General features: G+C 45.3%; 1 protein-coding gene across 2 annotated transcripts in view; it reads left to right on the forward strand.

Annotated features, from left to right (window-relative positions):
• Positions 1-12,028, forward strand: part of DAB1 (DAB adaptor protein 1) — a 294,648-nt gene that overhangs the window by 235,394 nt on the left and 47,226 nt on the right. The gene's annotated exons all lie outside the window — the stretch shown is intronic.

Raw genomic sequence — 12,028 nt, forward strand, 5'->3', positions numbered from 1 at the left:
TTTATGGCTGAGTAATATTCCATTGTATATATGTGCCACATCTTCTTTATCCATTCATCTATTGATGGACACTTAGGTTGCTTCCATGTCCTGGCTATTGTAAATAGAGCTGCCATGAACATTTTGGTACATGACTCTTTTTGAGTTATGGTTTTCTCAGGGTATATGCCCAGTAGAAGATTAAAGGAAACATTTATGTAAAACCCTTACGGGGATATGGAGTAGATTAAATGCAAACATTTCCATTTGTTGCTCTAACAAGCAGAGTACCAGCCAACAGTTCTCACCGAGCTGGGGATTGCCAAGTATTCTAGGTGATGACACACCTCCTCTGGGAAGCCTTTCTTACCCCAGAGTAATCAACCCCTCTGGGATACCTCTGTCCTTCTCTTTGCAATGATCATAAAGGATTATTTTCTCTTAATGTATCCATGTGAGCCATTGGACTTTGGGTTCCTTAAAAGCTTTGACTTCGGGGTTAATGATAGCCCTGTGTAGTTTTTGCCTAAAGACTAAATGAGCTTAAGTATGGGAATCAGCACAGTGCTTGGTGCACAGTAAGGATTCAATAGCTGTGAGCTATTATTCTCTTTGTTTTCCTTCCTTTTCTGTGAGCTCCTTGAGGACAGGAATCACTTTTAATCATCACTATCCCTAAGGTAACTCTTCTTGGGATTTCTGATCTCTTTGAGATTTTGCTGGTAGACTCTTTCCCCAGAAAGAAACGTGTACACATGTAAATTTTTGTAGTCCCTGAAGCCGACGGGATCCCTTGATCTCAGCTCTAGAACCTCTGTCTAGACCTCTGTCTAGTGGCTCGTCATCACTGTTCCATGGTCAGAGATATCCTCAGTAAGGTGGCAAATTTGATGTATTGCGGATTTCAGAGTTTTAGGGCAGTGGAAGCTAGAATTCACTGTGTTTGTTCTATTGTTCTTACCCACCTCAGTGCATCAACTTATGGGAGCAAAGTTTTGTTTCGATTAGCTGGGCCCCAGGTCTAAGCAGAAAGCCAGTTCCATGTCTTCACTCCCTCACATTTACTCATCCCTGTGGTAGTTTTACATCCCCCTTGTCCCATGACCATAAGATGCTCAGCTCTACTGACCCTTTTCTTGTTCTGCTTTCTCAAATAACACATTAGGATGCTTTTGTTTGCTTATTTTACTTTGCACCTGTAATAGCCCCTTCTTCCGGCAGATTTGTCCTGAAGGTCATGCTTTGCTCCCCTCCACCATTTCCTGGGAACTCTAAGCCCAGATAAGGATTAATCTCACTCACTCCTAGAAATATACATTTCATCCCTTCCTGGTCCAGGCAGTCAAAAGCTTTGCATGGGGGCTAATCTTTCCTGTATCTTAAATATGTGAGTCTATTTCTATGTCAGGGTCTCTGAAATCCAGTGGCATAAATGCTTGCTGACAGGAGATGTTGGATGGCTGGAGAGTTAGGAAGGTTTCAGGAAAGAGGGTACAACTTGGGCAAAGCCTTGAAGGATGAGCAGGATTTGAACAGGCAAATGAGGCATGGAAGCACTTCTGGGCAGATCACTGGTGTCCTGGCTCCTGAGTCCATACTGCCTTTACTAAGCAGCACTCAGACCTGGTTAATTTCTCATCCATTTCTCATCAATTTCTCTCTCAAAGACGTTGGGGGAAGACAGGTAGTCTCCCTTTCTGCCAGCTGACTGACCATGCTGTCATGTTCTTTAGACAAATACCCTGGCCTCTTTGGGAATGTCAAAAATGCACATTCCTAAGTGGGGAAGAAAGTGTCTGCATTCATTATTTAGTGCTTTTTGCACTCTGTTAGCCTTTGGACATGATCTAGTTCCACAGCGGGGCATTCACAGGCTGCTGAAGGGCCCATTTCAGACCCTTTTATGCCCCACAGCACTGAACTTGGTTGAGGCTTACTGTGAAGGTCACACTGTTTCAACGACACAGGCCTAAATCTTAGTACGACTTATGCCATTTTTGCATGAGGAATACTCTGCGCTTTTCTTCTCCCCTCCGCTTACGCCCTCATGTAATATTCTTTCAGCTGAAAAAGATCTTTTATCCTTCACCTTTTAAATTGCCCAGTTTAAAAGCCTTTTATGTAGTTGTATTAGGCATAAAAGACTTTCTAATTATTGGTAATAATGAACCAGTGAATTCTAGCTGAACTTTTTCTGGCCTTCAAAAGAGAGATTCTGAAAATTTGGCATCATGGTAAATAAGAAGGGACACAGATTGTCAAATGGATACGTTGACCTCGACATTAATTTCTTTTTGGTGAAACACGGATTCAGGAATTGAAAAGAATGATCAGACCTCCCTGAGGTTCCTTCCTCCCTTTGTCAATCACTTCGACTTTCTGAGACATTTTTCGCTGGGCTGCAAAGCGGAAAGGATGACCATCCGCTACCAACATCTCAGGCCTTTCGTGAGACTCAATGCGGCAATGTGAAAGCATTTCCTGTGATAATGAGGGGTCGCTTTTATGAGACGCTGTGGAAGTAAAGATTGAGGGATGGTATGTATTAGCTGCTTCTGTTTATTTTATGTGCTGTCCTATGATTAAGAGAAAGGCTCAAGTTTAATGACAAGAGAGGGCAAAACTGGGCTCAAGATGAGAAAGAAATTTCAGGCCATCTGAGCTGATTTTCAGAAGAAGGGACAGCCTCTCAGAGTAGCGAGCTCTATGCCCCTAGGAGTATTCAAGCAGCAGATAAATGGTTCTATAAGGGAATCCTTGTATTGTAAAGGTGACTACAGTGGTGGACCTCAGAATCACTCATCTCCTCTGGCACTCCATTTGCCCCTATGTACTTAACTCACCGTCTTGCTGCCAGTAGCTCAGCTGCCGAGCCGTGTACACCACAGGTCCCATTCGTATCTTCATTATTATCAACTGGCTATAAAGGAGCACACCCTGAAGTGCCCAGCAATAAGTTATGGGCTGGCCCTGTGAAGTTAGTGCTCTGGATGGGGAGAAGTTTACCAAGTATTATAATCAAGTCATATCACTGAGCAAGCATTGGGCACAAGAGTAGGTGCTTAAAAATTTGCTCCTCCTTAGTTTCCTTCTAGAGAGCTTGAAATCAGGGCTCTAGATCTGTCTGTATCCTGAAAAGGAGCCAGGCTGGGAGAAACTGATAAACATCCTGATGATCGGATAAGAAGTCCAGGCCTCCATTCAGTTTCTTCCTTTGTTTTATGATGCCAGGACGGTAGCCATATGTACCGTATCTAAAGCTAACGTAGCTGTGGGAAAAAGCAGGCAGGCCCCACTGAGCATCTGCTCTGTGCCACGGACAGCCTAGGCTCTGGTCTCGGCTTATCTCCTTCAGTAATCACAACCCTGCGAGGATGTAGCTGTCATTTACACATAAGGAGTCTGAGGCTTCGAGAGGTCACATAACTTACCCACGATCACAGAGTCAGAATTTGAACCCTACATTGTTTTGACTCAGGCACCCACACAATTTCCACTAAAATATACTGCCTTTAGAATTAAAGAAAATGCAAAGTCTTCCATCTCCTGGTCAGAATCACCCGACCCTCACCTGCTCAGAATTAGTACTCAGGCCTCAGTTCCCATCTCCCATTACTCATTGTTTTTGAGCGCTTAGAGCTCCGGAGGCCCAACACTCCCTGCCTGGCTGTGAGCACCTCTCTCGACCTCTAGACTGAATTCTATGAGGGCGTGGCCGTGTCTAAGCCATTCCTGAACCCTCACTCTGCCTGGAACACTTTCTTCGTCCTGATGTTGAAAAGATATTTTTGAATGTGAAGGAACACATCTCAATGAAAGCCACCCACCTCCGAAGCTCAGAAAGCTGTCCGTTTTGCCACCCCTTTCCCCAACCCTCCAAACTCCTTGGTGTTTTTCTACAAGACCCCTGTCCCCCAGCAATCAGCATCTGCTTGGTTTTCCTTGCCCTAGATTTATTTCCATTTCTCTTCCCTACACCCCCGTCCCCCATCCTTCATGGCAAATAAAATTTCATTCACAATTTAGCAGTTAGTTTTTCCTTTAGTTTGAAATCTGGATCAAGATGTTGCATAATTGGCTTAAATCTAGTCTGAACATTTGTCAGTTTCACTTCCTCATTAAGCGCCACATTGTAGAGAAATATAATGATCACAACACAGTTAACATAGGTATCACAAGGGAGGATATCATCCCGAAGTGAGGGAAAGGAATCTGAATCTGTGTATTCCCACAAATGAAAGAGAAGCTTGCCTCTTCTGATGTTTCTTGGGTGGACTTTCTTTTAGCTGTACTTAAAAATTTTCCTGGGATAGAATCCTAAATTTCTAGAATCTTAGAGTTAATAGGGACATTGAGAGATGCTATCTAGTTTAGCCTTCCCACCAAAGCAAGAATCCCCCAAGGTTTGTGATAAGTGCAGATGAACATCTCTGACTCTTGGGTTTCAATTCACATACCTGCAGTGACAGACCTTCATTACTTTTATAATCCCAGCCATCTGATTGCTACAAAGCCCTTTTTTATTTATTTATTTTTTGGAGTTCCTTACAACTTCTATTCACTTATTTATTCATTCACTCATCCATTTAGCAAATATTTACTAAGAGCCTCCTACCTGCCAGACAGTGTTCTATTCCCTAGAGATATAAAGATGAATAAGACCAGCTGCTTAAGAATCTTAATGGTCTCAAGAAGAAGATAGACATATAAAAATAATTACAATCAGTATAATCAAGGTTGTGAAAGGCTGTGTCCAAGATGCTATGGGAGCAGAGTGGAGGGGCAGTAAACTTTGCCTGAGTGAGTTTAGCGAGGTCTTCCCCCAAGGGATAGAGTTTAGGTATAATCTTAAAAGATGATGGGAGTTTGGCACTGGAGAACGGGTGGAACAGTATTCAGGAAGAGGGAACCGAATGTTTAAAAGCACTGAAATGTGGAAAAGCCTCATATATCCCAGGGGCTAAAGAGCAGTCTGGGATGGCAGGACCACAGGATGGGAAAGGAGACAAGGATACCAAGGGAAGCCGGCCCCAGGGAGCAAAGGGCCTGAAATGTGGTGCTGAGAAGCTGGGACTTGTTGGGAGGCCACTGTTGCTTTCAGGTGGTGGAGTGACACTGTTGGAGTTGTATTTTTCAACATCACTCCGGTGGCCTGCGGCAGGTGGCTTGGCAGGTGGGGAGGAGACCGTTATGTAGCTAGTGGAGTTACCTCTGTGTCTCTGTCAGGAAAACAGAACCCACACCAGGCAGTTTAATAAAGGGAAGTGAACATGCCGAACTAGTTACCAAGGTGTTAGAAAAGCTGAAAAGCCCAATGGGAAACTGTGGGCCAACCCAGATGAGTCACAGTTGGAAGTTACTACTAGAGTGACCCCTAGCGCTGAAAGGACAAAGGAAGGCAGTGGTATTGGCAGAGCCCAGGAGCTGGGGCTGCCATCAGGCACTGGGACCACACAGGGAGCTGCCCGGTGGGAGCCGAGACCATAGTGAAAGGGGCTGTCTGGTGGAAACCATGGAGAGACTCAGCCATTGCAACAATACTGCCCAAAGAGAGCAGGGAAGAAATTCACTGTTTCTCCCTCCCTCCCACCATCCAATTTCTGACCCCTGCCTCCTGTTGGTCCAATTTAAGTAGAGATGGATTTGGCAAGGGAGCCTGGGCAATGTAGTTTACAGGGATCAGCCACTGTCATTCAGCACAGAGCAGGGAAAGGCAAGAATGGTTCTGAGGGCAAAGCATTGAGGGGTAGGCAACTGAGGACACTGTGGGTGGGTCTGGACTGAGGGTGAGACCCTGCAGACAAGAGAAAGGGGGTAGGTAGGGGAGGCGTGTACATCTGAGTGGATGACAAGGGTAGATCCGGAAGGTCTCATGGATGTGGAGGGTGAGACAAACACAGGCTACGTCCAAGGTGGCAAACTGGGCGGTCAGGTAACCAGGTGATCTGAACCAAACTCCCTGTCTCCTCTCCCATAGCTCTGTCATTTACAAACATGCTGTTTTATCGCTCTGACTTCTAAGAGTGTTTGTACATCAGCCCTTCCATTCACTGTCTTCAGGTTCTTGCCAAAGACAGTAGTAATCCTACTCTCATCTTATTCTCTGTTCTCAGTCCCTGACTCACGTTGGGGCCGGGTCACATTATCGCCTTGAATGATATCTGGCTTTCTCTCCCAGGGTTGCAAATCAGGGCTCTCATGAATGGAATCAGACAGAGTTGTAGACAGCTCACTGTTAGTCATTCCCAAAACTTGTTTCCCATAGATGCAGATATGGAGGGGTAAGTGTCAGCAGTTGTCTGGTGCTCTGCCTGCTCAGTTGTGTGTTGGCAAAAATCACGTCTGGATAAAACAATGATCACTCCACTCCTCTGCTAAAATACCTACCACTGGTTTCCTGGAGGGATGGTCTTCAAGCTTTTGATAAAACCCAGAAATCTTTATTTGAATGAAATGTGCCCGGTAGCCATCTATACAAACAGATGAAAGAGGAGATGTGGTTGGAACCAGGTTGGAACCCCAAGGCCCATCCACCTGGAAGCCCCCTCCCCTCCTCTCTCTGAAGGACAGAAGGTTCTAGAAGGGAAGAGATGCAGAGAGGGTAGTGTGAGAACCACTGTCAGAGGAACCCACAGTTAGTTCTGTGGGTGGGAGAAGTTGGGCGGGCAGACGGGAGCTCCTTCACATGGCTTCCCAGCAAGGCTTTGTTACTCGATGATCACATTCTGAATGCAGATTGGGAGTCTGGTCTTTGGGAGGCAGTAACAGCAGAAAGAGCACAAAATGTGAAGTGATTCAGAGCTTTACACTTCTTTTTTTGTTTGTTTTGTGGTGAAGGAAAGTGCAGTGTTTATTGCATGGAGCCCAGCAAGGAATCCAGGCAGCTAGTGCTTAAAAGACCTGAACTCCCTGATGGCTTTCAGGGAAAGGTTTTAAAAGACAGGGTGAGGGAGGGAGGTCGTGGGGTGTGTGACCAGCTGGTGGACATTCTTCTGATTGGTTGGCGGTGAGGTAATAGGGAGTCAACATCCTCAGCCTTTTGGTTTCAACCGGTCTGTGGTCTAAGGGCTGTGGGCAGCATACGGTTAACTTCTTCCACCTGGTGGGGGTCTCAGTATCTGCAAAACACAGAGCTTTACACTTCTTAACTGTGTGACTCTAGGCAAGGTGCTTTATCTTTTTGGATTCTTCTCAGTGACCAGTGAACGGTGTGGGGAGAGCTATTTCGCTGGGTTCCTGTGAGCATTAAATACGAGAACAGATGTGATCGCTGTCCTGTTTGCCCAGAGTAGGTACTCAGTACTTGGTAGGCAACGTGGGATGGCACTTAAAAGTGTGAGCCTTGAGGACTGACTACTTAGGCTTGAAAAATTTCTCCCTCCATTACCAGCTACGTAACCTTGGGTGGGTTATTTAAACTTCTCTGAGTCTCGGTGTGTTCGCTTGTAACATGAGGATAATGACTATTGTACCTACCTCATGGAGTTCTTTTGAGGACTTGAATAGGGTAACGCATGGAAAACATTTAGAACAGCACCTGACGTATAGTAAGTACCCAATAAGTGTTAACCATGGTCATTATTATGAGCTATTCTATGAACGAAGGACTGTACCAAGTATTTCAAGAAATATGACGATGAGTAAGACCTGGCTCAACCTCTAGGGTGCTTTGAGTGTCCCTGGGGGCAGTAAGGGGCTGGAGTGCCTTCAGTTCTCCCTGCCCGAGCAGTAATGCCAACAAGATCAAGTTTAACAGGGGAGGGGGCTGAACCTGCAGGGGAATGCCAGGGCTGTGGGGTGAAGACAGCAAACAACTGTGACCACCAAATGTTGAGCTCCACCAAGCAGGGGCCTGCGGAAGGCACTTAACGCCCTGCGTCAAGACATTTCCAAATAACCCTAAGATGTAGGTCTCTTCTCTACTATAAAGGCTGTTGAAGATAAGAGAAGTTAAATCAGCACAGCCAGAAGAGGCATCACTAAGAATCTAATCCAGCTCTCTCTGACCCTGAAGCTAGGGTGACCTAGTTTATCATCCAAACTGGGTCGCTTTTGAAATGGAAAGGGGAGTTGCTATTAATAATTCCATGAGGACAATAGGCAGGAATGGAAGTGATCTTAGGCAGAGACCAGGGTGCAGGTCCATGCTACCCAAGCACAGTGAACGCTCTTCCCACTGGGTCCAGCTGTCTCTAAGAGCAGAACGCAGTGAGAGTTCAAACAGAAGAGAGGAGCTCTCTATCCATTTTGTTCCTGAAACTCTTTGCCAATCACGCTACCTGTGCTAAAGCAAAGACAGTACCGTCCCCAAGATGCAGGTGCCCCAATGCACGCCTGCTCCTTCAGTGGGCATAAACCCAATTCCTTGGAGCTCTGTGACATGGTAAGAAAATGGGATTCAGGGCTATCTGTTAACTGCTGCTGCTATGAGTCTATCCTTCTTCCTCTAATACAGATCATTAACATTTACAGAACTTTAACTACAGCAACTCTAACGAGCAGAGCTGTAATATACAGTTTCCCCATAAACATCCATTGAGGCTGACACCCATTCTCTCCTGGTACAGTAATTCAGCATTTCTGGATACGTCATCGTGTTGAGGCTCTTTCTTTCTCCCTTAACTGCTGTTATTAGTGGTCGCAGAAGAATAATGAACAAACTCCAGTTGTAAAAAAAAGAGGAAGTAATAAATAAGTGATCATGGAGAATAAAAATATATAGATCAGTGACAGTCCCAACCTAAAGCGTAAAAACCTCGTTACAAGAAACAAGTATTTGCAGGGCACTTACTGGGGGCCAGGGAGTGTGTGCATTGCTTGGCAAGCTGTATCTAGTTCAGTGATTCCCAAAAACCATATTGCTTAACAGTCATCGGTGACACTTTTAAAAACACAACTTCCTCGGCCCCCACCCCTCTAGATCTGCTTTTGTAAGGCTTGCATATATTTATATATAAAGGGAGATTTACAAAGTTCCCGCAATGGATTCCAACACTCCACTACGTTTATCTAGTTTAGTTAACATGACAACTATTATTTTCTCCATTTTGTGAATGAGAAGATTGAGGTTGGGTTGCTAAGGGGAGACGGAAGTAAAGTCTGATGATGCAGGATGAGGCCCTTGCTTCTCCACTTGTGCATAAAGAATGGCTCCGTGTTAAGGTGACATTCGCTCTCACTTGTTACACCACTTTTCCCCCTCTCCACCTCCCATTTTTCTACCTATCACAGAGTCCTGTCAGTGTGTCATCATGTTTCCTTCCAGCAGCTTAGCCAGCTGCCTTATCTCCAGTATTACTCCTCTTTGCCACCATCGCGTGCCGTCAACACGGTACTCTGGTTTTCTCCCCCTTTCCTGTATTTGTAATCTCGTAGCCTTGTCTCTCTGTCTGTCTCTAGGCTGTTGTTTCCACTGTCACCTCAGAAGTCCTAGCCCCCTTACCCCTGTCATCATTGTAGGGATAACACTTGCAGTGTGATTGGGCCGTGGTCCTCCAGAGAGGATGGCCGTGGACTTGGCAGGGACTTGAACTACCCACTGTGGCTGCTCCTTCCAGAACCCTTACTTCTCACCCTCACCGTAAAACACACATTGTCTCACACCTTTTGTTCTCCTCACCCTAGCATAATTCTTAAGAGTACGTACTTCAAAGCTCACCCACTTAGGTGAAAATCTTAGCTCTGCCATTTACTAGCTGTGTGACCTTGGGCAAGTTCATTGACCCTTCTGTGCCTCAGTTCCCTCCTCTGAAAATGAGGATAGCAATAACACCTACATTGGTCATGGTAATTAAATGAGTTATTATACGAAAGCACCTTAGAATAGTGGCTGGTTCATACAGGGGAACTTCCATCTAAGCGGCAGCTATTATGATTATCATCCTGCTTGAACCCTGCTTGGCCAAGAAGGGATGAGGTTTAATATTACTATTTAGCTCATTCCTTTCTCTTTAGACCAGAATGGACTGTTTGGGGTATGTCCTAGAGATAGAATCAGCATTTCTTAGAATGATTGGATGTCAGGGTGTGGGAAAGAGAGGAATCAAGAGTAACTTGTACATTTGGGGACTTGATGGATCTAGCACAACCAGAAATAATGATCTCAACCACTTGTGACATAAGCAGAGATACTGATTAAATTAAAAAGGTCTTTCATAGGACATAGCAAGGATGCAGGTAAAGAGGGTCTCTGCTTGTGGGATCTGTATGAGATCTCATCGAATATGCCATCCTCTAGCCCTAGCTCCATTGTCTTCAGAGTTGGGGTGTCCAGCACCAGAAAACAAACAGGAAAAGAAGGCAGAGACCGGAGCACAGGTGTCAAAGTGACAAACGTGGTGTTCCCTTGACCCTATAGTAGTATGCACAAAGTGCCCCTTTTGTTTTAATTTTTTAGTTTCTGCAATACTGGAAGGTACCTCCTAGAACTAGCCTCTGGTCACTTATGCAATTTTCTGTCCTCCTTCCACCAGTATGGTCTAGTGTCCATCGTATGTCACGATCGTATAGCACAGACACAGGTGCTATACAAGTCAGACCAGATCCCGTCCCTTGCACAGCTCACGGTTCATGGGAGAAGGCTGCCAACAAGCAAGTAAACAGACAACGCAGAGCACAAAACCAAACAGGAAAATGTGACAAGAGCTAGGAGCTGTGACTGTATGTAGGTAAATAGAGGAGGTCTCTAGGGACGTGACACCTGAGCCAAGATCTGAATGACGAGAAGAAACGAACCAGGTGGAGAGTAGGATCTCAGGACAGGGAAAGGCAAGGGCAAAGGCCTTGGGGCAGGAGTGTTCTAGGGGTCCACCAGGAACACGGAGAAGACGGGTGTTGGCCAGAGTGCGGTGGGAGAGAGGAGAGTGGTGGCAGATGAGCTCAGACTCAGAGGCAGCAGCCGAGTGTGGGCAGTAGTATAGATAACCGTAAGGAGTTTGGATTTTATCCCAAGTGTAACAGAAGACGGTGGAGGGTTTTCATCAGGGCAGTGAACCTGATCTGATCATTCTAAAATATCACTCTGGCTGCTGTGTGGGAGATGAACTTAAGGGGGAAAGTGTTAGAAGCAGCAGTCCAGGCAAAAGAGAATGCTGCCAAGGAGAAGGAGAGGGGCAGGCAGAGTTGGGGTACGTCCTAGAGATAGAATCAGAATTTCTTAAAGAATCACTGGCTGTCAGGGTGTGGGAGAGAGAGGGACGGAGAATAACTTTTACACTTGGGAGATTTGAGCATCTAGGGCTGAGTTGGTAGCCTTTACAGAAATCAGAAGACAAGGGGAGAGCAGGTTTGGAGAGATCAAAAATTCTTTGGACCTGTTAAGTTTGAGTCTGGACAGTATGGCATACAATCATTTTATCATTTGCTGGGGAGGATGGTAAGGCCAGGTATTGGTTGGACTTCGAATAGTGAGGAATGTCAGAGATTGACTGCCACCCTCGAGCCGCTGATGGGTCTCGCTAATGGGAAGGACTTGAATTCAGAAGAAAATGCCATCCAGATATTAGAAGAGCTAGAAGAATAGCATATTCCTGTTCTTATAACTTTTTCTAGAACATCCCCCTAGTATTTCTTTGAAATTAGAGCCAGAGTCATTTACTCTGATTGCAAAGTCTCATTAGGTCAAATGACAGTGGATACGACATCCTTTTTGGAGTTTACGATAGCAAATGCCATGTCTCTGTGAGTGAGCGAGCGTGTGTGTGTGTGTACGCACACACGTGTGCATACACACACGTGCACACACATACATGCTGAGCATTTGAAAACACCATAACGACTACCATGCCCTCTGCCTTGTAAATCATGCTATCACCAAGTTTCTTTCTGTTCAGTTTTCTATTCTCTTGTATATGCAAGTTCATCCATTTACTCCTTCTGTTTTTTAAAATCTGTCAGTTCAATGTAGTTTCTTTTTGTGTGCTAGCCCCTGGGCTATTTAGACATTGGGAATACAAAGATGAATAAGATACAGTTTCCCATTCAAGGAACTTAGTGTCACGAGGTCATAGTCTGTAGTAGAGAAGAGAGAAAGCAATCAACCATTATAACT

This window comes from Physeter macrocephalus, chromosome 4 (assembly GCF_002837175.3).
Source record: "Physeter macrocephalus isolate SW-GA chromosome 4, ASM283717v5, whole genome shotgun sequence".
Classification (NCBI taxonomy): domain Eukaryota; kingdom Metazoa; phylum Chordata; class Mammalia; order Artiodactyla; family Physeteridae; genus Physeter; species Physeter macrocephalus.